Here is a 27,781-nt window from a genome sequence, read left to right on the forward strand (position 1 = left end):
CTCCAATTGCCTTCTCCAGAGAGATGGTCAGTTATCTTCCCGCCATCTTCCCCTCATGGCTCACACCCCCTAAGAGAATAAAGTGCAACCCTTCACATCAAAATGCTAGTTCAATTGCATCTGCTGTCTCAAGTATATTGACTTGTATTAAACCTGAAATATGATCAGAGGCTGGAAATGCCCAGAGCGCCACATTCAATCAAGTGTCCAAGTTATCCACTGCTGCTCAGCAAAATCATCCAAATGACTACTTAGAAAAGTAATGATGGGAAACGATAGACTGAGGTACAAATGGATGGCTTGGCTGATCTGCACAGCGAGAGAGACTCTTGCCTGAGCAGCGCAGCCTGACTCAGAAGGAGAAAATGGTACAGCATGAACTATTTATGCGAATGAACAAAATGTTATTTGTGTGGTGACACTTATACATAGTATGATATAGAACGCAATTTCTTTCTGGTAAACATCTTATGGGTATATTGACTGTGTGGTGTTCTAACATCACGGACAGCAGGAACAGCACAGAATTACAGACCAGTGCAGGATTATAACCTGCATTACAAAACTGTTTCTATCTATCTAACGCAGCCATTACAATACTTACCTGGATATTAAGTGAGTGTGGCCTCCTGTTAAAATGATCATTTTTAAAAATCACTTCCATCAGGGTAGAATTTTTATGGGTTTTTTTTAACATTCTCCTTTGATTGGTGCCTATTTGTCTGTAGGATTTAATGTGTGAATAGATGGGATTTTCCATTCCTGTTTGTGGCGGTCATGAGAGGGGAATATCAAGGGAGTGCAAAAATCAGTTTCACATCATTGTAAAACCAGTTTGTGATTGTCCTTTCTATCCGTCAATGGGTGCGTGCCATCGAACATCAGGAAGCTAATTTAAACAGTTTTGCTCCCATTATTTGAGGAAAGATGAAGTGGAGGCAGTTAGAGGAAGTTCACTTGATTGATTCCAGAGACGAGGGATTTGTCATATAAATTGAGATTGAACAGTTTAGGCCTATACTCTCTCGAATTTAGACGATTGAGGGGAGATCAAGTTGAGGTAAACAAGATGGTGAAAGGTGTGGATAAAATAGATGTGGAGCGGATGCTTCCCCTTGTAGGGCATTCTGGGACAAGAGGTCATATTCTTAGGATAAAGGGTAGCAAATTTAAAACAGAGTTGAGGAGAAACTACTTCTCCCAAAGGGTTGTGAATCTGTGGAATTTGCTACCCCAAAGTGTGGTGGATGCTGGGACAGTTAGTAAATGTAAAGAGGAATTGGACAGATTTTTAATCAGTGAGGGGTTAAAGGGGAGAAGGCAGGAAAATGGGGATGAGGAACATATCAGCCATGATCGAATGGCGGAGTGGATTCAATGGGCCAAATGGCCTAATTCTGCTCCGATATCTTATGAACTTATGAACGTGTTAGAATCTCATTACAAGCCCTGCCCATAGTCCCATGCTGGATCATTAGCTCATCAGACTAACGTGTTCCACAACTGTATAGAAACAACGTGCACCTGACAAGCTGTACTTAGCTTGGGATTTTGAGGACCATTTTCCCGCCCTCTCACGGTCAGCAGCCTTAGGCTTCAAAGGCAACATGTCACTTTTGGGGAGCCTCACAGGCAGGTCTCTACCAGCAGTAAGGTGGGGGGTGGTTTTTCAGTGACTGCTGGTCTAGGGCTTCCGTAAATAAGGGTGAGAATTGGCCTTAGGCAAAGGTAGAAACTGCCAGGGGAGAACTGTGCTGAGAAGCGTGTCGGAGGGAGACTTCTGTTGATTATATGCAAGTGGCTTGAAGATGGTGAGGGCTGTGGAGGCAGTCTCTAGAGGAGATGATGCCAGATAGAGATGTGAGGATTAGTGTGAGGGAGTGTGCTATTGGGGCCTCGTGAGCATGGCTGTCCTCATCTGACCAGAGCAATGGTCTCATCACCTTTGTCTTGGGCTTCCAGGACCTCATCACCCTCCTTCCCTTCCACACCCTTTTCATTGAAGGAGACCAGCAGCTCCTTCATCTCCTCACCACCCAGGACTCTCAACCTGGCATCACCAGGATGTGCAGTGTGCAACAAGCCACTCTAATGTGTGACAGCCTCCGGACAGGTTACTGCTGTGTTCCATCAAGTCTGTCAAGGCACCAGAATGTCATTTTCAATATTCCAACTCTGGCTTTCCCTTGTTTTGTTGCACCTCAGTCTTTGTTGCTCAAACTCAGCATTCTGCCCAAGAACATAAAGCAATGACTATTCCCCAGGTGGCCATTTCATTCTTCTTGTTCATGAAGCAGATTTCTCTGATGCGATACCAAATCTTTCTCTGAGCAGCTAATATCTGTCACAATATAAAATCTGTACGACATTGTGTCCCAACTGCAATTGTGATCCATTTCCACTTCGCATGAACTGCTTTGACACATCTGAGATGTGAGGAAGCAAGATATGAATGTAATGCTCATAATAGGTCTCTAAAGCTTCAAGTTGTTTACCAAGATATTTTAATATCTTTGCAAGTGAAGAAATCGGAATAAGCCTACATTTTTTTATACGGGAGCTAGTTAGAAAGGAATTGCACCATTAAGACCATTCTTCAGCAATGTCAGTAAAAACAGTTCTAATATCTTTAACATTTTTTTTCTAACAATATTCATGACATCTCAGTGTAACGGTCTGGGCACATTTGTTGCTGAGGCAGCTTAAATGGGCACAACTCTGGAGACCGTCAGTGAATGGTGACACAGTGGTTAACTCACTGTCTCACAGTGCCAGGAACACGGGTTCAACTCCTCGGCCTCGGGTATGGAGTTTGCACATACTCCCCGTGTCTGTGTGGGCTTCCTCTGGGTGTTCTGGATTCCTCCCACAGTCAAAAGATGGGTGGGTTAGATTGATTGGCCATGCTAAATTACTTCTTAGTGTCAGGGGGATTAGCATTGTAAATATGCGTGACTATGGGGATAGGGCCTGGGTAGGATTGTTACTGATGCAGACTCAATGGACCAAGTGGCCTCCTTCTGAACTGTAGGGATTCTCTGATTCCACTACTGAGGCAAAGCACTACAGCTGCTTATACGGTGGCACAGTGATTAGCACTGTTGCCTCACAGCGCCAGGGACCTGGTTTGATTCCCTGCTTGGGTCACTGCACATTCTCCCCATGTCTGCATGGGTTTCCTTCAGGTGCTCCAGTTTCTTCCCACAGTCCGAAAGATGTGCTGTTTGAGTGCACTGGCCATACTAAACTCTCCCTCAGTGTATCCAAACAGGCGCCAGAGTGTGGCAACTAGGAGATTTTCACAGTAACTTCATTTCAGTGTTAATGTAAGCCTGCTTTAACATGGCAAATAGTCCATAGCACTTGCGCAAAAACAAAAGCAATGGGTATTTAAATTATATATACACCATCAGCAAGTTAATCTTGTCTTGTATTATATAAACGAGTTCTCTCGCAGGAAGAACTTCACTCTTAATTTTTCCGAGCATTAATTTCTGGAATTGTTGGGCAATCTGCTACGCACCTAAAATATATTCAGTCCTGCCAGTGTACATGACTCATCTTACGGATAATTAGCTCTCAATGAGCTCAGTCCGATTACATAATCGGTCTCAGCTGCAACCTAACCTCGATGGCTATCCAGAAGGCTAGCCCGTGACCCTGGAATGATCAGTAACTCTCACTGTTGATTAGTTCAAAACTTATCTCTTTCTTACCAGATTGCCTTAATAAATTGGACCTATATCCCTTGGAGTTTAGAGAAGTGAGTTATCTCATTGAAAGGGGGCTTTGGTAAGGAGGATATTTCTACTTGTGGAGGAAAGTAGGACGAGTGGACACAGAATTAACATAGAGGTGAAGTATCTTTCAGCGAGTTGCTTACTTATAAATAAATCTAAATTTGGTGAAGGGACACCGGCCTCGGAGGAGTCATTTCAGTATCCATCTACTGCCATGCATTCCAACCACCAGGAATAGCTTAGGCTGCAAAATGAGTCAGAACTTTGCTTCCCTTACCACCTGGCCACCCGAAAAGCAGGAGAAAGATCCGGAAAAATCTGAACTCCAAGGGTTCCAGAGAGTGGTTGGGGAGGATTGCTTCTCTGAGTGGAGGCCTGTGACTAGTGGTGTGCCACAGGGATCGGCGTTGGGTCCATTGTTGTTTGTCATCTATATCAATGATCTGGATGATAATGTGGTAAATTGGATCAGCAAATTTGCTGATGATACAAAGACTGGAGGTGTAGTGGACAGTGAGGAAGGTTTTCAAAGCTTGCAGAGGGACTTGGACCAACTAGAAAAATGTGCTGAAAAATGGCAAATGAAAATTAACGCAGACAAGTGTGAGGTATTGTACTTTGGAAGGACAAACCAAAGTAGAACGTACAGGCTAAATGGTAGGACTCTGAAGAGTGCAGTTGAACAGAGGGATCTGGGAATACAGGTACAGAATTCCCTAAAAGTGGCGTCACAGGTGGATAGGGTTGTAAAGAGTGCTTTTGGTACATTGGCCTTTATAAATCGGAGTATCGAGTATAAAAGTTGGAGTGTTATGGTAAGGTTATATAAGGCATTGGTGAGGCCAAATTTAGAGTATTGTGTACAGTTTTGGTCACCTAGTTACAGAAAGGATGTAAATAAGATTGAAAGAGTGCAGTGAAGGTTCACAAGGATGTTGCCAGGACTTGAGAAGCTGAGTTACAGAGAGAGACTGAATAGGTTAGGACTTTATTCCCTGGAGCGTAGAAGAATGAGGGGAGATTTGATAGAGGTGTATAAGATTTTGATGGGTACAGATAGAGTGAATGCAAGCAGGTTTTTTCCACGGAGGCTAGGGGAGAAAAAAACCAGAAGGCATGGATTAAGGGTGAAAGGAGAAAAGTTTAAAGGGAATATTGGTTGCGGGGGGGGGCACTTCTTCACGCAGAGTGTGGTGGGAGTGTGGAATGAGCTGCCAGATAAATTAGTAAATGCGGGGTCACTTTTAACATTTAAGAAAAACTCGGACAGGTTCACGGATGAGAGGGGTGTGGACGGATATGGTTCAAGTGCAGGTCAGTGGAACTAGGCAAAAAATGGTTCGGCACAGACAAGAAGGGCCAAAAGGCCTGTTTCTGAGCTGTAATTTTCTATGGTTCTATGGTTCTATAGTTGGGTGTATGCATTTCATGTCAGAATCTGGCAAACAGCTTATCAGAACATTACCATTTCTATTAATAGCTAACTGTTTCCTTTGAGAGGACATTATCAAATTATATAATCATAAATATCACACATACTCAAAAAAATCTCTATGATCCATGACCACTAAGTGCAGTGACAAGTCTCCACACAGAATCATTTCTCTGCAATTCCTCTCCCCCATTTTGTAGAAGATCTAGTGCAAAGTGTGTCATTTTCCTCCAGTCCATTGATCTTAATGATTTGGGATTTTATATTACCAAGATGTGTCTTGCTTCATCACTTTCAGCTGTTGGTAATATTCGTTTCAAAATCCACAGACTCGGTCGAAGTTACATATCGCTGGTAAAATCATAGAAACCCTACAGTGCAGAAAGAGGCCACTGGGCCCATTGAGTCCACACCGAACACAATCCCACCGAGGCCCCACCTCCACATCCCTACATATTTACCAGCTAACCCTTCTAACCTACACATCTCAGGACACTAAGAGGCAATTTTAGCATGGCCAATCAACCTAACCCGCACATCTTTGGACTACGGGAGGAAACCAGTGGAAACCCACGCAGACATGAGGAAAATGTGCAAACTCCACACAGACAGTGGCCCAAGCCAGGAATTGAATCCAGGTCCCTGGAGCTGTGAAGCAGCAGTGCTTACCACTGTGCTACCGTGCTGCCCAAAGGTACTTCATGACAAATAAAGCAATGTGCCATTAAGTTAGGATCAAGTTCCAGAAAGACGTTACTCAGGCATCTCTGCTGCACTAATCTAAAACCCTATCGTTTAATGCTGGCTATACTATCTGTTCCTCATTATCTTTAGATAGCGGCATTACCCAGATAAAGCAATCAGCGCAATGTTCATTTGCAAATATTAGTGCACAATGACTCTTTTATACAGCTACCACCACAGTGACTGTTATGTTTTCAAAAGATAGACATTTTAAAGGTTAATATGATCTTGATAGACTCCAGAGGTGATATTCAATAATAACAAAGTGCATTTTAAGCTCCATAAATGAGTGAATCTCATTATCATATCAATGAAATTAATTAAAATTGGATGCAAGAGTAATCAGAAAGGAGTAGAAATCCCTTTACAGTTTATAATTCAGAAACTGCAGATCAGAGCAAAATTAAATATTTGACAAACATGCTCAGTTTGTTGTAATGTGGGCGGTGAAACTAATTCTTTTTTTGAAGTTGAGGAGTTCACACTCTTCCTAACAGTTTTGCTGATTCAGAGTTGCCGTGTGATTCAGTGCGAATAGCAGAGCTCCTTTCTGTTTGTCAGAGATTGTCACTGTTTTCCACCATAATAAACAGAAACAAAGAATATGACATGAGAAGTTATTGGATGCCATTTATACTCTATGGATGCTAATATGCCATGAGCAGACGTCTTAGCTAGCCCATGGAAGACGTGCTGGTTAGGTGTATTGGCCATGCTAAATTCTCCCTCAGTGTACCCGAACAGGTACCAGAGTGTGGCAACTCGGGGTTTTTCAAAGTAACTTCATTGCAGTGTTAATAAGTAACTATTTGTGACACCAGTAAATAAAAACTTAAAATAAAAAAGATTGTCCTTGAACTGAGCGTAGTTTGCAAGGTCATTATAGAGGGCAGTTAAGATTCAGCCATACAACTATGGGTCTGGAGTCACATATAGGCCAGACCAGGTAAGGATGGCAGATTTCCCCCCATAAAGGACATTAGCAAACCAGATGGAGGGTTTTTTGATAATAGCTTCATGGTTGCCGTAACTAAGATGAGCTTCCAATTCAGATTTATTAAATTAAAATTCCACCGGCTGCCGTGTTGGGATTTGAACCCATGCCCAACTCATTATGCAGGGCCTTTAGATTACCAGCCTAATGAGATTGCTAATATGCTATCATCTCCCCATGCGAAGAACAGGAAACAAAATGGGTAAGTGGGGGGGGGGGGGGGGGGGGGGGGGGGGGGGGGGCAGAGATTACAGTTTGAAATTGTTAAACTCGGTGTCAAGTCCAGAAGGCTGTAAAATGCCTAATCACAAGATGAGCTGCTGTTCTTTGAGCCTACAATGAGTTTTATTGGAACACTGCCATTCTCTGAGGAGAGGGGTGTCAGCATGAGAGCAAGGTGAAGAATTAAAATAGCTTCTACTGTGAGCTCAGAATCATGCTTTCAGACTCAACAAAGTTATTCCACAAAGCTGTCACCCAATCTGCACTTGGATTCCCCAGTGGAGAGGAGACATCATCATGAGTACGCATAAATCACTATTTCAGGGACAGTTGGGGCCTTGGTCAGAAAACGAGACAGGAGGAAAAAGAGCAGGCGGGTGGAGCTTTTGTGCTAATACAGAAAGGTGCTTTGGGAAGAGGGTGCAATTTTGGGAATGACCGGGGAGTAGAGCAGGGTCACATGGAGGCAACGGTAACTTTAGAATGCTGAACGGAATTGGTAAGGTTTGTTTGGTGCTGACATCATGCTGGAGGAGCGGATATGGCGGAGGATAGTTTGATGAATATGGAGACTGGTGGGGTGGAAGGTCAAAGAGCTCTGAGAAGTAAGGGAAATGATTGAAAGTAGAATGGTGGGAAATGGATCAGACGGGGACGAGCTAGGTGGGGGGATTAGATTTGAGTGAGGAAAAAGGAAGGCCATATTAAAAGTTGTTCAGTATCTTGCCATTCACACCTCCTCATGACTCATATTTTGTATCTTTATTTGTTGCAATAATGTCTCCTGCATTCTGCCCTATCATCCCTCTCCACTCATTTCACCTATAGAAAAACAACTAACTTTCCAACTTGTTCTAATTCTGATGAAAGGTCACAGCCTGAAATGTTAACTCTGCTTCTTTCTCCACAGATACTGCCTGATCTGCTGGGTGTTTATCTCCCACTGAATGGCCTGGCTTTAAATTTTAGGCCAAGTGTCCTAGACTCCCCAGTCAGAGGAAATAGTTACTCTTGTGATGATGTTGTGCTTTTAAGAACTGTATTTATATCAGGCCCTATTTTACCATTTTGATTTTGTTTAAAAAGAAGACATTTTAAAATGGTGCACGATTCTACTGGCTCACGACAATATGCAGAAACGAGGAATGAAACTGCTTCAAAGCAGGGACAATGTTTGGATGCACTTTACACCAGTGCGGTGCCCAAAGCAGAAATTCTACTCCCACATTTAATAGCAGAAGCTTTTCCATTTTCAATATCACTCATTCTGATGCCATAAAAAATGCATTTGAAGAGACTAAAGTTACAGAGAAGTTCTAAACAAGCAGAAATTAAAACTTAAAAAATAATTACAAAACATCAATAAAATAACTCCTCTGCACCTAAAATGCTGGAGTTAATTTTGCACCCATTTTGCCTTGGAGAAATCACACATTTATGGTTCTTTAACTGGCGGGCAAAGCAGAGGCACAGTGCTAGAGAGGTGGAAAGCTGTATGAATTTCAGACATAGCATTATTAATTATATAATGATCTTATCATAGAAGAATCATAGAATCCTTATAGTGCAGAAGAGATCATTTGGCCTACCGAGCCCGCACCGAATCTCTGACAGCATATCTTACTCAAGCTCCTCCACCTTATTCCTGTAACTCCATACATTTAGCACGGCCAATCTGCCCTAACCTACAGACTGTGGGAAGTAACCGGAGCACCCGGAGGAACGACACAGACACGAGGGAGAACGTGCAGATTCCACACAGACAGTGACCCAAGGTGAGAACTGAACTGAGGCCACAAAAGCTGTGAGGCAGCAGCACTAATCACTGTGCCACCCTGCCATCCTCATCTCTTGGCATCAGGTTTGAACATAAGAACATAAGAACATAAGAAATAGGAGCAGAAGTAGGCCATCTAGCCCTTCGAGCCTGCCCCGCCATTCAATAAGATCATGGCTGATCTGTCGTGGCTCAGTTCCACTTTCCCGCTTTCTCCCCATAACCCTTAATCCCCTCTCTTATCAAAAACCCATCAACCCGCGTCCTTTGTGCAGGCACCTGATTCATCTTTTGAATACTAGTCTCTCTGTGTCCAATTGCACAAGAAAATCACCTAATTCATTCAATAACTGACAATCTAAATAGAAGTTAATGCTTGACATGTAACTGACATGTCATTGACATGAGGTTGTGCCAAAACATAAGAAGTTGGATATGATTGGCAATCATTAAATACATATCACCAATATTATTGTGGATTTCCTGTGAATGAGAAGTTAATTTTTGTGTTTATATTCCAAAATGGAATAGGTAAAAGGCTTTACATAAAACAAATAAGATTTTCATTTGTTCGCAATTTTAAGGCATGACGTAAACTGATCCCCTTTGCTTTCCAAAAATGGCATTTTGGTCATGAGCTGATTTACCAGTAACACGATCATGGCAGAAGGGTATTAGAAATTGCTGTAATAAAATGTTACATCATGGCAATGTACCAGCTGCGATGGTGGTAGTTGCGGCCGTTAAGTTGGGTGATTCCAGTAGATCTGACTTTGGCAGGTTCGCAGCTATTTTGGAGACACTGGATCCTGCAGGGTAGCTGGGAAATAGTCAGATTTCCTTAAGATTGTGGCTTTTGCAGAGATTTCTTCCAGCAACAAACAGAGTGATTGATCTCCCTATAAGCTTTTTGTAGGAGTGTCTGACTGCTGGCTCTTCTTGTTCTTTAGTCACACACACTGACACCCCAGCACTATGCACAGTGGTTATCACTGCTGCCTCACCATGCCAGGGACACAGGTTCGATTCCTGGCTTGGGTCATTGTCTGTGCGAAGTCTGTAGATGCTCCCTGTGTCTGTGTGGGTTTTCTCCGGGTACTCTGGTTTCCTCCCGCAGTCTGAAAGACATGCTGGTTAAGTGGCCATGCTAAATTCTCCCTCAGTGAACTCGAACAGGCTCTGGACTGTGGTGACAATGGAATTTTCACAGTAAATTCATTGCAGTGTTAATGTAAGCATACTTGTGACAGTAATGGATAAACTTAAAACTTTAAGTTACACTAATTAGGTCTGCAGTTGGCTTTTTATCCCATTTCCCTGCGTATTCCTAAAATGGAACAAACAACATGTCTTTTGCCCAGTTTCACTGCATCTTCATCATGCTATATCTGGCACAGGAATGATCTTGAGTGACACAACTGTCAAATTCCTAATCACTCACCGTGGTTCGCTCAGGGACAGGAAAATAGAATCATTCTAAGTACTAAGTATATTTTAAGTTCCATTAAATATATTGGGTTGTACAGTAGCATGCCCTGCAGTGCCTTTGGTCATTGTTCCTAAGTGAATGAATGGGTAAAAATGGTAATTACCACTCCAGTTTAGTTTAGATTGCTTCTTTGTGCAAGATCTTCATTCACCGCCCGTCATTGAAATCCCAACACATGGCAATAAAGTTAAGCAGATTTGATTGAGTTGCTCACTGTTTTGTAGAAGAATTCTTTCAGAGCTTTGCCTCTTCACCGTTGGGTTCTCCCTTTGAGTGAGTGGCTGCTCCATCATACATTTAAAGTTAATTAATAAAAAGGAGTTGAAGCGATCTTGTTAGACATCCTTGGACTAAATGGTTTATGACAATACGTCTGCTATCAGAGTCGTAACAGACAGCTGGGAGTATTGATTACATTTTTAATTATACCTGGAGTCAGATTTCATTTCTCATTTGTTATTAATCATATTACTTGCCTGGTCAGTGGACCGTGAGGTTACAGGAATTCAAAGGCATTTAATATAACTTTTTAAAAAAACAGAATTATAAAAAGGAGCCACTTTGGATAACCAAATGTGTGATATTCATTAAATAGAATTCAGTTGTTAAAAGCAGATGGGTCATTCTGATACTAAACATGTCAGAATAATGTCACTGTTGTAAAGCTTCTTTGAGCCCTAGGACAAGGGATTGCTTCTCCATGCCCTGAATAAAAGCGCAAACTTTTTCACCAGAAAACATTTGGCCTAAATCTCCAGTCACGCCTGCCGTGAGAATTGTTGCAGGTGGGACAGACAAGCCAAAGATCCATTTATCTGGGGCAGGTGGGACTGGAAAACCCACCCTAGGAAGAGAAGTAGGCTATTTAGCCACTCGTGCCATTGATGGCTGACTCCACTTGGCCTGCCTCAGCTCCAACGCCTCGATAACTTAACCAACAAATGTCAATAAAACCATCCTTTAGGGAAAGAAAGTTCAGAATAGATCCAAAACCAACATTGCTTGCCTATTCCTAACAGCTCTTGAGAAGGTGGTGGTGAGTGGCCTTCTGGAATCCCTGCAGTCTGTCTTGTGTAAGTACGCCCACTTGTGCCAGTAGGAAGGGAGTTTCAGATTTGGACCCAGCTTAAGTTATAGAGTCACAAGACAGGATCATGTGTGTCTTAGAGGGGAAATTGCTAGTAATCATGCTCCCTTACATCATGATCCCACAAAGTGCAGTGCAAAGTACACAACAAGATGGTCTGTTGAGCGATGTTGGCTGATGATTAAATGTTGGCCTATGGACAATAGGAAATATCTTTGAGTGATGCAGTGGGATCTTTTACATTTTCCTGGGTAGGAAATGAAACCTTGGTTTTAGTGCTTTATCCAAAGACCGACCCCTCTGACAGTGCAGCATCCTGCCCCCACCCCTACTCTCATTATCAGGCCAAGATTTGCCCTGAACTGTAGCTTGAAGTGAAGAATATCCACACTGAGCCAGAATCACTACTCCCTCACCGTGACTATCTAATTATACTTCCAAAAGGACAGTGAATTTAAGGCAGTTGTAAATATTTACCAAAACACAGTTGGTTTTGCCTGTGAGAGTCCCTCACAAGTAATTAATGCACTGTGTGATGATATGGGCATTAATTGACTAATTGCCTTTCTTGTGTTCTCAGCAGCTTCCTCAGTTCACGCTTAACAGAAAGGTAGAAGTCCTGTGGGACTTGCAGCAGTCAAACGAGCAACATTTACTGCGAAAATTTAATCACTGCTGTCTCTTCTCATTGTCTGTTCTCCTGAACCCTCCCCTTCTCAACTCCCTGGATAGCTTCAACAAATCAGAAATCTACCAAGGCTGCAGGTACACACTGTAAGGAAATTAGGCCAGCTCTGACTTTAAAAAAATCGAATTGTTTTGAGTGAACAAACATCTGCAGAAAAACTTTATAAAATAGCATCTCAGCAGAAGGAAAGAAATGGCTATAGCTCTGCAAAGTTTTGGTTTAAGTGACAATGCTCACTGTACCTGGAGGTAAGTTAAACCACTCGCTCCCGATTTTGCCCTTAAATCTTTAGGATTTTTCTCATTTGCTGCTAGTCAAGGTGAAAATTTCCTTTACTAATCAATGAGTTGTCTGTACCTAATTTTCAGTTCTGGGTCAGCACACTGCTTAGCACTGCTGCGTCACAGAACCTGGGACCAGGTTCGATTCCCAGCTCACTGTTAGTGTGGAGCCTGCATGTTCTCCCCATGTCTGTGTGCGTTTCTCCAAGTGCTCCAGTTTCCTCCCACAATCCAAAGATGTGCAGGTTAGGTGGATTGGCCATGGGAAATGTGTGGGGTTACAGAGATAGGGTAGGGGGTGAAGGCCTGGGTAAGATATGCTGTCAGAGAGTTGGTGCAGACTCCATGGACTGAATGGCCTCTTCTGCACAGTAGGGAGTCTTTGGGTGGGATTTTCCAACCGGCCTCACCAAAGACTGGAAAATTCAGCCCAAGGTCAACAGATTTTTGCATGGTCTGCTCCGCCCATCCACTATGATTCCCATGGTGGGCAGGAAGGGAAAATTCTCTCAATGAGTCAATGAGGCACGTATCAAACCACCTGTCTGTGACAACATTATAGTGTGCAGAAAATGCAGTAGTAAGTTTTATTGTTGAGAGAAACTCAGGCTGGGATTTTCTGTGCTCAGACAGGCTGGGCACGTTTGGTGGCACCACTGGAATATGTTAGCAGAAGTCCCTTGACCCGCTTCCTGGTGGTGTGAATACAGGACGCAATCATCGCCTCCCTGCCCTCGTTAATGGAGGGCTGAGTTTCCTTCCATCGATGTTGAGAACGTCATTATAACAAATTTGCATCTCATTATAGCGGTCGCACACTCAAATCCCACGTTGGCATTATCTCAGAACGGTGCATTGTACGGCTGGTTTCGGTGCACCCAGTGAGCTGAATCCGAGCGCAACTCAGCGGTGAGTACGCTCAAACTAGCACACCACTCACAGATCCCAGTTCAAAGAAGTGGCTCTGTGTATTCCTGGGGTGAGGGGAAGTTACAGGTAAGGTCTCCACAGCAGCTTCTTCTTTACTGCCTTGAGATGCCGTGGCATAAGGGACTCTAAGGGGAAAGGAAGGCAAGGAACCCTGGGGCACGGGGAACTCTGCAGGGGAGAAGGGAGGCATGGGAATGTTGGAGCATGGTAAATAGTGGGGGGAGGAGATGGGAGGCAAGTGAACCTTGTGGCACAGGGAATAATGGGATGGGGGAGTCAAGGCCACACAGAATGAATGTGCAGGCAATCTCATGGATGGGGTGGTAGGGAAGGGGGAATGCAGATAGTGGCCAGGAAAAGGCAAAAATAAATGTCAAAGATGAGCACTGTGTCACAACTGAGATCATAGAATCCCTACAGTGCAGAAAGAGGCCATTCAGCCCATTGAGTCTCCACAGACCACAATCCCGCACAGCCCTATTCCTGCAACCCCACTTATTTATCCTGCTAATCCCCCTGACACTAGTGTTGATTTAGCATGGACAATCAACCCAACCCGCACATCTTTGGATTGTGAAAGGAAACTGGAGGAAACCCATGCAGCCAAGGGAAGAATGTGCAGACTCCACGCAAGACAGTGACCTGAGCCTGGAATTGAACCTGGGTCCCTGGCACTGTGAGACAGCAGTATTAACCACTGTGCCATCATGCCACCCGAATGTCGACCTTGAGCATGCTTTGACATGCTTTGAGTCAGGCTAGTCAAGAAACTATGCCCACCAAGGCAACACCAATGTCTGGGAGTGCCAGTAATTGCTGATCTACATTTAATTCTTCTCCTGCAGACTTCCAAATCCAATGAATGCTATGGTTTGGCAGGGCCATTGGGCAAGCTTGAAGCTTCCCTTAGAAAGGGGCACTGACTCAGGGTTGTGACCATAATCCCTTGCCTTATATTAAAGTCCACATCGAATGGTGCCCCTCGCAGATCAGCAACTCACAAGGACTTGAATTGCAAGCTTATGCTGGTCTGGAGTTGAGAGCACAGGGTACGATTGAGTGGTTCAAGATGTCACCACTTGGTCATGTGATGCGGGTGGTGATGAGGCATCATCGTGTACACTAAACGTTGGGCACCATGGAGATAAAAACCAGGCGAGTGCAAAATGGATTGTTAATTCCTAATTACACTCTACCACATAAAGTCAAGAGCTACCTTTCTACTTTTTATTTATTCTTTCACAGGATATGAATTCATTAGTGGGGCCAGCATTCATTGCCCATCCTTAAATGCCACTGAACTGATTGGCTTGCTGGGCCATTTCAGAGGGCAATTAAGAGTCAACCAATTTGCTATGGATATGGAGTCACATGTAGGCCAGACCAGGCAAGGATGGCAGATTTCCTTCCTCTGTCTCTCTATTACTCTGTCTAATGGAAACAAGTGACTTGCATGACCTCCACCGCTCTCAACCTTCCTCAGCTGACTTGCAATGTCTGACACTGATGTTGTTGCAATTTATGTGCTCCACAAAGAACGGCTAAGAGAAGTTTGAATTGAACCAAAGCACTAAAAAAATGCAACAACCCTATCTCTCCAAATGCAAGCACTTAATAAAGCTCAACAAGCTTTCCAGGCCTGAAATCCTGCTCAAATTAATGAATTGACTCTACTATTAACTTTTAATTTTTCACAATTAATTAAAGCCCAGAGCCCCATCATCCATGTTAATTACAAATCGCTTTGTATGTATCCTGGGAGGCATTTTACTGAGTGCAATGCTAATTGGGAAACTAATAGAAACTGATGTTAGCAGTCTGATTTCCCATTTCACCTTCACAATATCTCTGATCTTCCCTTTATGTGTACTTCTTAAGTATATTTAAGATGCGGGTAGATAGGTTTTTGGTAGGCAAGTGGATTAAGGGTTATGGGGAGAAAGCGGGAAAGTGGAACTGAGCCATTTCAGATCAGCCATGATCTTATTGAATGGCGGGGCAGGCTCGAAGGGCTAGATGGCCTACTCCTGCTCCTATTTCTTATGTTCTTATTAATTGTCCACATTGAAGGCACTGCCTGGAAAGGTACCACATTAAATTTTAAGTGGAGTAGGGAGAGAATTCAAAACCATCCTGATTAGTTAGTGTCCAAATGCAGGAGGACTTGGAACTTGAACATTTGGTGAGATCACGGCCAGATCACGCACTTGTCAACAACAAAATTAACTCAGTTCAGGTGGCTGTTCCCTTTCCATCAACTTATGGCCATGACACCATGAACTGAGGTACCGAATCACTCCTTAGTCGGTGTTTTGTAAATTTGTTCCAGCGGCGAGTGCACTCAAACTTATGGTAAAACAGGCCTCCAACCCATCAGTTCCCACTGAGTCAGTTAGTTTTAAACTGAGGCTTTTGTCACATTATAGTTTGTGAGAACTTGCTTCAGTAAAGTTGTCTTATTCCCCACAACGTAATAGTGCCTGCACTTTCAAAGACATTTCTCTGGCCAAAATGCATGTTTCCTTCCCTGCGGTTGGGAAATATGGAACAGAGACGGACATAACAGTTGGTAAATACCAATTGATGTCTGGCGTGGCATTATAAAGTGGAAACCGGCATCGTAAAGTCGAAACAGGGTGTGGGTGTCGCTCATCCCAACTCATACATATTAGAGGATTGCCTGAAATTACATCTGAAGCAACTCGGACGAAGTTCAATAGGATCATTCTGAGGATGAAGGGATTGTCCTATGAGTACAGGTTGGACAGTTTGGGCCTCTGCTTATTGGAACTGAGGAGAATCACAGGGGACCTTATAAGAACATAATTTTCTGAAAGGATCCAACAGGAAAGATGTTGAGTGGATGTTTCTCCAAGGCAGGAGGAGGAGGGGTGTATCTAGAGACAGGGGGCATGGTTTCAAATGAAGGGATCGGCACTTAAAACCAGGGATAAGTTTTTCTCTTGAGGGGACGGTTAGTGTTTAGCATTCTCTTCCACAGGGAGCAGTGGAGGCTGGGTCAGTGAATATATTTAAGGCTGAGTTAGTCAGGAATTTAGTTGACAAGGTAGTCACAGGACGGAGGGTCAGACGGAAAGTGGAGTTAAAGACCACAATCAAAACAGTCATGGCCACAGTGAGGCCCGAGACACCAAATAGCCTACCCCTGCCCCTATTTCTTATATTCTTATGTGGCACAGCGGTTAGCACTGCTGCTTCACAGTGCCAGGGACTGGGGTTCAATTCCGGTTTTGGGTCACTGTCTGTGTGGAGCTTGCATGTTCTCCCCATGTCTGCATGGGTTTCCTCTGGGTGCTCCAGTTTCCTCCCACAGTCCAAAGGTGTGCATGTTAAGTTGTTTGGCCATACTAAATTGACCCTAGGGGATTAACAGTGTAAATATGTGAGGTTACGGCAATAGGACCTGGGTGGGATTGTGGTCAATGGGCTGAATGGTCTCCTTGTGTACTGTAGGGATTTTATGTAAATAAGGATCGAAGGCCCACTGTCATTTGTAGTTTAGATGTTAGAATCAATATAATGGAAACCAACCTCAAGAACATGATTTATCAATGACAATCACTATTCATCTTAAAATAAACCCAAGGTTATATCTCTGATGAATAATGCAATGGAGTTAGGCTCTTATTTCTGTATAGCTTGGGGTCATACTGACCTAAAGCACAAAATTGCTGTGCTGTGAATTATTGCAATGTTTAAGTTTTAAGTTCAAGTTTATTTATTAGCGTCACAAGTACGCTTACATTTCCAATGCAATGAAATTATTGTGAAAAGCCACACTCTGGCGCCTGTTTGGGTACACTGAGGGACAATTTAGCATGGCCAATGCACTTAACCAACACATCTTTCGGACTGTGGGAGAAAACCGGAGCACCCAGAGGAAACCCACGCAGACATGGGGAGAATGTGCAGACTCCGTGCAAACAGTGAACTATTTCTTAGCTTCGTTGATTCATACATCTGTGAAAGAGAACCATAGGCTCTAATTGGTCACTTTTTTGTGCATATGCAAATGTAATTTTAATTACATCACTCTAGCGTGCATTACAAGCAATTAGTTTAATTGCAGCAGAAGACTCCATCTATAATACCTCAGGGACATGTCAGCCTTTCATGTTTACATATACATACTCCATCATTGATTTCAACGTCTGCATTGTAAATTTAAGAACACATTAGACAAAGCAACTTTTCAGGAAGAATGGAAGCTATAAGTTGAAGGAGAAAGTGACATGATGGCCCAGTGGTTGGAACCGCTGACTCACGGCCAGCCCACAGATTTGATTCCTTGGGTCACTGTCTATGTTATTTTTATGTTATCTTCATGACGGTAATGTGCATGATACCAAAAAAATCAACCTAAAGGAAAGGGAGGTTACTCTCACATTGAGTGTCATATGTTAACAGGCCTGTTACTTCTGACAGATGGAAAAAAGCAGCTCAAAGTTCTACATATTAATTTGTCATCTAAATTTGCAAAAGCCGTGTGTACAAAAGAGGCTTGTTGCTGAGTTACTTCCATTATATTGATGAGGTGATTGAGCAGGTTTGATTTAGTTTTCCAGACTTTTTCTCATTGACTTTACTGGTTCTATCAAAATTGTCAGGACAACTTCCCTGATGACTGACCTGGCTAACCAGTAACTGAGCCAGTCAGACACAGGAAGATCCCAAGATCAATCCCTGGTCAGTATTGAGTTATCCATTAACTGCCAGGGTAGTAATTGTAGTGCTGCAATGAATCTCTTGCAGAAACTCTCTCGAGGGGTTTCCATTCTGTCCTGTGTGCTGTCCAACCGGATTTCCCGTCATGTTAAAATTGACCGCTCCAGCTCCCTGTTCATCAAGCGATCTTCACTTCACACCCGTGGCCACTTTCTCACAGGCCTCCTTTGCGATACTCCACCAGATGCTTTCTGACAATTGTCTGCTTGTGTGAGTTACAGTGCTGGACATATTTATTACCTGCTGTGTTTCAGGGTGAGTGACTTGTGTCATCCACTGCCCGCAGAATCACAGAATGGTTACAATGCAGCAGGAAGCCTTCCGGCCCATCATATCAGTGCGGCTCTCCGAATGAGCATTATGACTTTCATAGAATCTCTGCAGTGCCAAAGGAGGCCATACAGCCCATCGTGTTTGCACTGAACACAGTCCCACCTAGGCCCTATTCCCATTACCCCACGCATTTAACCTGCTAATCCCCCTGAAACTAGTGTCGATTTTGCATGGCCAATCAACACAACCCACAAGTCTGTGGAGTGTTGGAGGAAACCAGAATGACTTTGTGCCATTCTCCTGCCTTTTCCTCACTGGTGACTCCCCTCAGTCTCCCTTTCACAGCCTGTAAGCTGCTGGAAATGCAGAATATAACCATTGTGCAGTTCTGCATGTCAGCATGGTGTCAATTCCACTCAAAAAAGCAACTGCAAAAGCTTAAACCTCGCTCCCCACTAACAAGACTATTTTAATTCGCAGTTGTATGTAAACACCATCTGCTTACCTTAGTTTGCCCATTCACACCTGCAGCAGCCATCTCAGCTTTCTTCTTAGACTGTCGAGATTTATTGCAGTGTCTGATCCAGATTATTCAGGCTGAATGAAACAGTTCTGATCCTATTAAAGACTGGGCACCAGCATTTCAGCGCCGGCAGAATATGGCCACCTTTTATCACCTTAAAAGACGGTTAATGCAAAGTGTGAGAAGCTTCTCTGACAGCATGGTCTTGCTTCTGGAGTGCAGTGTGCAATTCATTCAAAAGCCGCAGTACGAAAACAAGAAAAATCATCCCAGTGCCACATCATCCTTTCCAGGACCAATTCCCTCAACAGTTAAATCTCTTGTCCCCAAAGTCCGTCCGCAGGTGTTTTCTCAGCCAGTCGGATTGTGGCGCCGGGTTTGACTGGACTCTGCAGACATGCTCTTACTTATATGCCTTGCTCTCTCTGAATTTATGCCGCAGCCGTCACCCTCTATGACAAGCCAGGTCTAACAAAGGTTGAATGTGAGGGGCTGTCAAGTCTCCCAGGGCCGCTGTGTTGGCTTCTGAGCAGGAGGGACTCACTGGCTTGCTGTGAAGTGCCTTTGTACCTTTTCCGCACAGACTGTCAGTGAGTGTGACTGTCAGATTTCCCCTTGTAGGAGAGGTAGCAAGAGAGTATGGGCAAGGAAAATAAACGAGAGTAGTAAGTTGAGCACAACTAAATTGCTAGAGAGACAGTTTGGCTGCCTTGCTTGACACCCTGATAACAAGGTTCAAGCGCATCCCCTACTTCAGGTTTCTGTCACATTGAGGTGCTTTTCAATTTTCACGACACAATCAAATCAGGACAGCATGGCGTCCGTAACCAGCAATCATCAAAGCAATATCAATTATCCGGTGACAGTTCTATGACAGCGCTACTAATTAGGTACACACAAATAGCTCAGAACTACATTCATATTCATGTGAATCATACATGATTCTCTCACTGATTCTCTTCTCACCCCCTTCGTTCTCTCATTCACACAAAAGCGCTTTGACAAAGGGTCATCTGGACTCGAAACGTCAGCCCTTTTCGCTACTCACAAATACTGCCAGACCTGCTGAGCTTTTCCAGCATTTTCTCTTTTGGACACAAAAGCCAATGCTGGCTTGACTCTATGGATTAACCATTTTATGTCACATCATTTTTATTATGGGCCAGATATTCGGAGTGATCTTTGGCTTTGTGGTTGCGTTTCCATCTCTGAAACGGCAGGTTGTGGGTTTAAGTTTCACACTAAAGATGTGAGGACAAAGCGTAAGCTGCATGAGACTGCAGAACTGAACGAAAGCAGTGCTACAGTGTTGAAGGCACTGTGTATCGGCTGAAACATAAAAAAGAGCCTCTGTCTATCCTTTCAAATGGACTAAAAGGTCCCATTGCACTATTGTGAAGAAGAGCAAGGGAGGTTAATCCCAATAGTCTGGCAGACACTGATCCTACATTCATCATCATAAAGTTGATAATCTGGTCTTTATTGTGTTGCCAATTGTGGGAGATTGAGGTACCTAAATTTCCTATTGTTGTTCCCACAGGAGAGGCGATGGCTTAATGGTATTATCGCTAGGCTATTAATCCAGAAACTCAACTAATGTTCTGGGTATCCGGGTTCGAATTCCACCACGGCAGGTGGTGGAATTTGAATTCAATTAAAAATATTTGGAATTGAAACTCTACTGATGACCATGAACCCATTGTTGATTGTTATAAAAACCCATCTGTCCTTTAAGGAGGGGAATCTGCCCACCTTACCCTCTCTGGCCAACATGTGCTTCCAGAGCCACAACAATGTGGTTGACTCTCAGCTGCCCTTGAAATGATCTAGCAAACTACACTCAGTTCAAGGACAACTAGGGATGGGCAATAAATGCTGGCCCATCCAGCGACGCCCATGTCTCATGAATGAAAATAAAAGCAACAGCAATCATGTTAGCCACGTCATTGATCTCTGAGCATCTACAGAGGGTCAGATTGTCTTCATTGGTATAGCTTTGAGGTCGAGTACCTTGCAGGTTCATGTGACAAAGCAGCTGATACGCTCAGCCCAAAAACTTTTACAGACAGCATCAGTGAAAGCAAAGCAACAAGTCACAGTGAAGACTACATGATCATGGTGATTTTAGATGCAACCGTGAATCTCGTATCTCGAGAGGAGCTGGAGGCAGAATTAGCAGCAGATAGCATACTACAGAAAGTAAGCAGTCCCTAAAAACTGGGTGGCTTTGTAAAATAGAGGAAGAACTGATGTTGTACCACAGACTATGCAATGACCTCACATTGTTTGATGGTGACTGCAATGCATGTGGAATTCAAGTAATTGTCCCCAAAGATCTACAATAATCTGTATGCCATCTTGCCCATTAAGCGCATCCAGGTTAAGATGAAACTATGATTCTATGAAGCAGTGCAGTCTAGCATTAGATGGCTGCATTGAACAGTTTTATTTTATTCACTTGTGGGACATGAGTGTCACTGGCTAGCCAGCATTCATTGCCCATCCCTAGTTACCTGAGGGCAGTTGAGCATCAACTACATTGCTGTGGCTCTAGAGTCACATGTAGGCCAGACTGACTAAGGATGGCAGGTTTCCTTCATGCTAACCACTGTGCTGCCCCAAGAAGAAAAAGCCATCCAGGGGACTCAAATCCAGGTCTCTTTCAGGACCTGCACCATTTTTGTGTTTGAAAAAAAAACATTTACTGCTGACACCCATGTCATTTTACACTGCTGAATGAAGAATTTATCCAATTTCCACTCGAATGCATTATTGATTCAATATTTCTTGTTTCAGCTGACAGCACCTTCTATAAATCAATATTCCTCAGGCTAAGTTTAATTTCTGGCTTACCCAATTTAGAATCACATCCTCAGATATTCTATAAAATCTTCTCTTGATGCACGTTATAGATTTCTTCGTTATTTTAAATAAAACTGGAAACATATTCCTTTTAATCCACCTTTTTCACTCCTCTGAGAAGAAGAATTCCTTGCCGTATTTTCGATCTAAAGGCTGAAGTCATTATTAGCTGCCTTCCTGTCTCTGTGTCCTTTCATATGGGTGATGCCCTGACATGGAAGTCCTTCTCAAGCTGCCGACAGCAAAGGCTTACAGTTACGTTTTAAGGATTCACTTGTAACCCAACAGCATACGCGTCCTTGCAACTGCTGACTAATCCCAAGATATTTCATTCAGTCCTCAGTTCTCCCAGTTCTCCTTGACTTTTATGTAGTGTTCAGCACATAATACTCTTCCACAGCTTATCATCTCTAGTTCACCTTAGCTATTTTCTCATTCATAGAGTCATAGAACCCTCACAGTACTGAAGGAGGCCATTTGGCCCATCAAGTCTGTACTGACCACAATCCCAGCCAGGCCCTATTCCTGTAAACCTCATTTACCCTGTTAGTCTCCCTGACATTAGGATCAATTTAGCATGACTGATCAACCTAACCCGCACATCTTTAGACTGTGGGAGGAAACGGGAGCATCCAAAAGAAACCCAAGCAGACACGGAGAGAATGTGCAAACTCTATTAATGGGATTGAGAGTTAAAGATAGTTCTATGGCCTGGTAGGTATGGATATGATTAGCACAACTTGTGGGCCGAAGGGCCTGTTTGTGCTGTAGTGTTCTATGTTCCCAGGAAGTGACCCAAGGCCGGAATTGAACCGGTGCTGTGAGGAAGCAATGCTAACCACTGTGCCACCCATAAAACCAATTTGAACAGCGACGTGAATATTTTAAATAAGCAGACCAAGTCCCATGTGACACCAATCAAAGTTGAGAAAGCAGGCCTGCATGAATAACCTCACCCGATACGGGAATTGAACCCACATTGCTTGCATCACTCCATATCACAAACCAGCTGTCCAGCCAACTGAGTTAACTGACCCCCATATTCCATTCCTGGGATATGGATCTTGCAGGCAAGGCCAACATTTATTGTCCATCCCTATTAGTGGTGGAGATAAGGTGGTGGGGCCACTGCCTTGAATTGCTGCAGGCCATCTGGTTTGACTTTTCTGTAGCAGTTTGATGGCATTGAGTGTCAAACACATAGCAGTGGGTCTGGGGGCATGTGTAGGCCTGACTTGGTAAGGATGGCAAATTTCCTCCTCTAAAGGGCATTAGTGAACCAGATGAACTTTCACGATGATTGATGAGAATTTCATTGTTCAAATTAGCTTCATATTGCAGATTTATTAATTCATTGAATTTATTAATGCAAATTCCACTAGCTACTGTGGAAGGATTCGAATCTCTGCCCTCAGAGCATCAGTCAGATGCTCCAATCCTGTGACATTATTACTCCACCATCATTGTCATACAGATATGGCTAACAAGGCCAGAACAATTCTGCCAATGGCTTTAATTTTTATTCACTCGTGGGACATGGACACTGCTGGCTCAGCCAGCATTTATTGCCCATCCCTAATTGCCCTTGAACTGAGTGACTTGCTAGGCCATTTCAGAGGGCAGTTGAGAGTCAACCACATTGCTGTGGCTCTGGAGTCACATCTAGCCAGACCAGGTAAGGATGGCAGATTTTCTTCCCTAAAGGGCATTTGTGAACCAGATGGGTTTTTACGACATTTGACAACGGTTTCATGGTCACCAGTAAATTCTTAATTCTGGATATTTTCACTGAATTCAAAGTCCACCATTTGCTGTGGCAGGATGCAAACCCGGGTCCCCAGAACATTAGTTGAGCTTCTGGATTTGATAGTCTAGTGATAATACCACTAGGTCCTTGCCTCGCACTGCTCCCATACAATCATTGGCAGAGAGCTTCAAGTCTCTATCTTGGCTAGTCCGCATTTGAAGAAATATGTATTGGCATTGGAGGTAGTAAAGTGAAAATTCACAAAACTAGTCCTTGAGATGAGGGTGTTGCCTATGATGAGAGGCTGAGTCACTTAGGCTTATTTTGTCATGTGTTTACAAGAATGAGAGGTGGTCTCATTGAAACATACAAAATTGGGCGGGGGTTTGATAAGGTAGATGTTGAGAGATTGTTTCTGCTGGGCAGAGATTCTAAAACACGTGGACACCATCTTCGGGTCAGAGAGCGATCATTGAGGACTGTGATAAGGAAAAATTGCTCCATTCAAAAGTTTGTGAATCTTTGAAATTCTCTACCCCAGAGGTTCATGGATGCTCCATTGTTGAATATGTTTCAAGCCGTGAGAGTCCAATTTCCGGTTTCTCAGAGAATCATGGAATACGTGGAGAGAACAGGAAGGGGGAGTCAAAGCCCAAGGTTAGCAATAATCACACTGAATGGCTCCATGGACTATACAGAAGCCTGGAATAATCATGGCCCATCATGTCTGCACCAGCTGAAAAAGAACTAACTGTCCAGTCTCATCCCAACTTCCAGCCTTGCAGGTTACAATACTCCTGGTGCTGATTCAGGCACCTTTTAACGACATACTATGTCTGGACTACTCCTGCCCCTTTTTATTGCGTTCTTTTAGGGTGAACAGTGGGAAGCTTTTTCCCAGGTGACGCTCACGAGGAGTCATGGGCTCAAGGTGAGAGGGGGGAGGTATAACTCAGATGTCAGAGGGATGTTTTTTTACACAGAGGTTGGTGGGGGCCTGGAATGCACTGCCAAGTAGGGTGGTGGAGGCAGACATGCTGGCATCATTTAAGACTTACCTGGATAGTCACATGAGCAGACTGGGAATGGAGGGATACAAACAAATGTCTAGTTGGACAAATGAGCCGTACAGGCTTGGAGGGCCAAAGGCCCTGTTTCTTGTGTTGTATTGTTCTTTGTTCTTTTGTTAGGAGATGACCTTACATCAGCCTTGTTCCCTCCATTTGTCCTGAGGTCTCGGTTGAAGCCTTCAATGGGAATCTTAAATCCTAGTTTTGTAGTCTTTCAGCCCCTCTCAGATCCCTGGGATTCCCCAACCTAGCACATACAGGCTCCCAAACGACACCATAGATGGAATTTTCCCATCCTGCCCGCCACAGGAATCATGAATGGCTCCATGGACTATACAGAAGCCTGGAATAATCATAGCCCATCATGTCTGCACCAGCTGAAAAAAAAACTAGCTGTCCATTCTCATCCCAACTTCCAGCCTTGCAGGTTACAATACTCCTGGTGCTCATCCAGGCACCTTTTAACGACATGTATGGACTACACCTGCCCCTTTTAGGGTGATCAGTGGAAAGGTTTTTCCCAGGTCGGAGGTGACGATCACGAGGGGTCACGGGCTCAAGGTGAGAAACCATGCAAAGGTCCATTGACCTTGGGTGGGATTTTCTGGTCTTGGGGTAAGCGTGGCTGTACAATCCCACTTTAGGAGTTGCTCTGGTAGTGTGTCACAAATGAAGCTGAAAGAGTGGGTCAGGGCAACGTTAATGGGGCACCGTAAGAAGTCTTCTTAAAAGTCTTTGATGGGAGGTGGGCATCATTGGCAAGGCCAACATTTGTTGTCCATCCCAAGTTGCCCTTGAACTGAGTGTCAGTTAAGAGCCAAGAATGGGTCTAGAGTCACATATAGGCCCGACCAGGTAAGGAAAACAAATTTCCTTCCCTAAAAGATGGGTTTTTACAACAATCGATAGTTTTATGGTCACCATGACTGAGATTAGTTCGCAACTCAGTTTTTTTTTAAATAATTGAATTTAAATTCAACCTTAAGCGTTATATTTAGTTCTGGATACCAATGCCCAAGGGAAAAAGCTAAGTGGTGCCACAATAATGATGCCTGGTATGTAATAACTCAATTAAAAGTGAAGAACTTCAGCCTTGGAGGAAGATGGATGAGCGAGGGCCTTACAGAACATACTTACAAATACAAGAGGCTAAAATGAGCACTAATTCAAATTACGTCTTCACAACAGGACAAGCGATCAAAGTAGTAAAAAAAACCAACCTCTGCACAGCCGTCATAAAGCAATGCTTCACCCAGGCAATAATTAATACCCTGACTGGGGCAATGATGGAAAGGGCACTGGAATCATTCAAGAGGATGGGCAGCACAGTGGCAGAGTGGTTAGCACTGCTGCCCCAGAAAGCAGGGACCCAGATTCAATTCTGACCTCGGGTCTGTGTGGAGTTTGCACTTTCTCCCTAAGTCTGCGTGGGTTTCCTCCGGGCCCTCCTGTTCCCTCCCACATGTGCGGGTTAGGTTGATTGGCCATGCTAAGTTGACCCTAGTGTCAGGGGGATTAGCAGACTAAATGCATGGGGTTACAGGAATAGGACCTGGGTGGGATTGTGGTTGGTACAGACTCAATGGGCTGAGTGGAGAGATTCTATGAGTTCAGATGATTTTGTGGATGGAATGCAGGCTTGGGTGAAAGGATGTGCTGAATGGGTCAAATGGTTGCTGTTATCTTTTGAGCTCTCTAACTATGTAATCAAGTTAATTTGTTAATGCAATGCAATACCAATAACCCAGAGGCTGTTTGACAATCCATCAGGAAGTGCAAAGCCAATTTACAGTCCATTTACATTTCTAGAATTGTGATAACCTCAAAACAATGTGCATGTAGTCTTGGAAGCAACACCAACACATTTAATTAAAATTTGCAGCAGAAATGTAGATCCCTTATATCACAAAACAATTCATAGCTCTAAACATATCGTGGCTCTGTAGCTACTTATCATGGATAAGTCACGTGTCTCTTGACATATATTTTAGGGCTTGCATCTAAGCGATGGGAAAAGTGAAATATGCTGATGTTAATCTGATGCCACAGTTGTACACATGATCTGGTACCGGTATCTGCACAGTGTGATTCACAATCAGTATTACCCAAATTACCTCAGGCGTTCTGAATTACATTCGGAATGGTGGAAAGCTCTGGGTCTGCATACTTACACACAAGTGGTAAAGGTTAAAGATTTTCATAGTACTGTTTCAAACCACTAAAGAAAATAATTTTAAAAATGTTCAGAAGGTCCAAAAGGCTACCTCAGCACTGCCAACATCCGGCATATTGAAGATTTTACTCACCTGTCCAAATGTCTCCTTCTATAGTTGGTGCCAATTTTTGTCTGGTCGCATATCTGTGAAGAGCCCTCGATGTTTCCTACATTAAATGTGCTGTATAAATGTAAATTGCTGTGGTATAATTACAAAGAGTAGCTCCATACTCCATATGGAAGCTAAGGCTCAGAATTTCGTTATGGTAGAGAGTGTCCCAGACATAGCGAAAATCCTGGAAATGACCAGAAATTCCAAGTCTTGTCCCTGAGCACAGCATAACTTATTTTCACGAGAGCAGAGCTGGACATAGGCCGGTGTTCACTTGTGCAGTTTTCTGAGGCAGCTGGCCATTTAAATCACCAGCTGCCATTGAAGTGGAATTTTGGAAGGCCAGGTGCATGGGATCCAGAGTATGCACTTTCAAACAGTTAATAGGAGGTTTGAACTTAGTGAATTTATGGGAAGCCAAGGCAACCCCTTTGGAGAGTCATATCTTTGCATATGGTTCCAGGACACCATTGTGAAGGGTAGAGAGGTAAAGCACTCTATGTAATTGCTAAATTAAGTGCAATTATGTGCAAAAAGTGCACAAATGCGACTGGAGCTGTTGAAGCAGTCAAGAAACTATCAAGGAACTGTCAAGCAGTCAAAGAATTATCAAGCTGTCAAAGAACTGTCAAAGCTGTCAAGGAACTGCGAAACCTGCCAATGAACTGTATGCTGTCAAGGAACTGTCATAGCTGTCATGGAACTGTCAACGCTGTCAACTAATTAAATAACTTTCAAAACTGTCAAAGGCTACAAAGTGAATTGGCATGGAGTGGTTGAGAGGGAAAGATGTGAAAGGAGCAAAGTTTGACTTGAGTTGGCAATAAGTTGGCATAGGAGTTATAAAGT

This window comes from Carcharhinus amblyrhynchos, chromosome 12, assembly GCF_965287045.1.
Source record: "Carcharhinus amblyrhynchos chromosome 12, sCarAmb.v2.hapA, whole genome shotgun sequence".
Classification (NCBI taxonomy): Eukaryota; Metazoa; Chordata; class Chondrichthyes; order Carcharhiniformes; family Carcharhinidae; genus Carcharhinus; species Carcharhinus amblyrhynchos.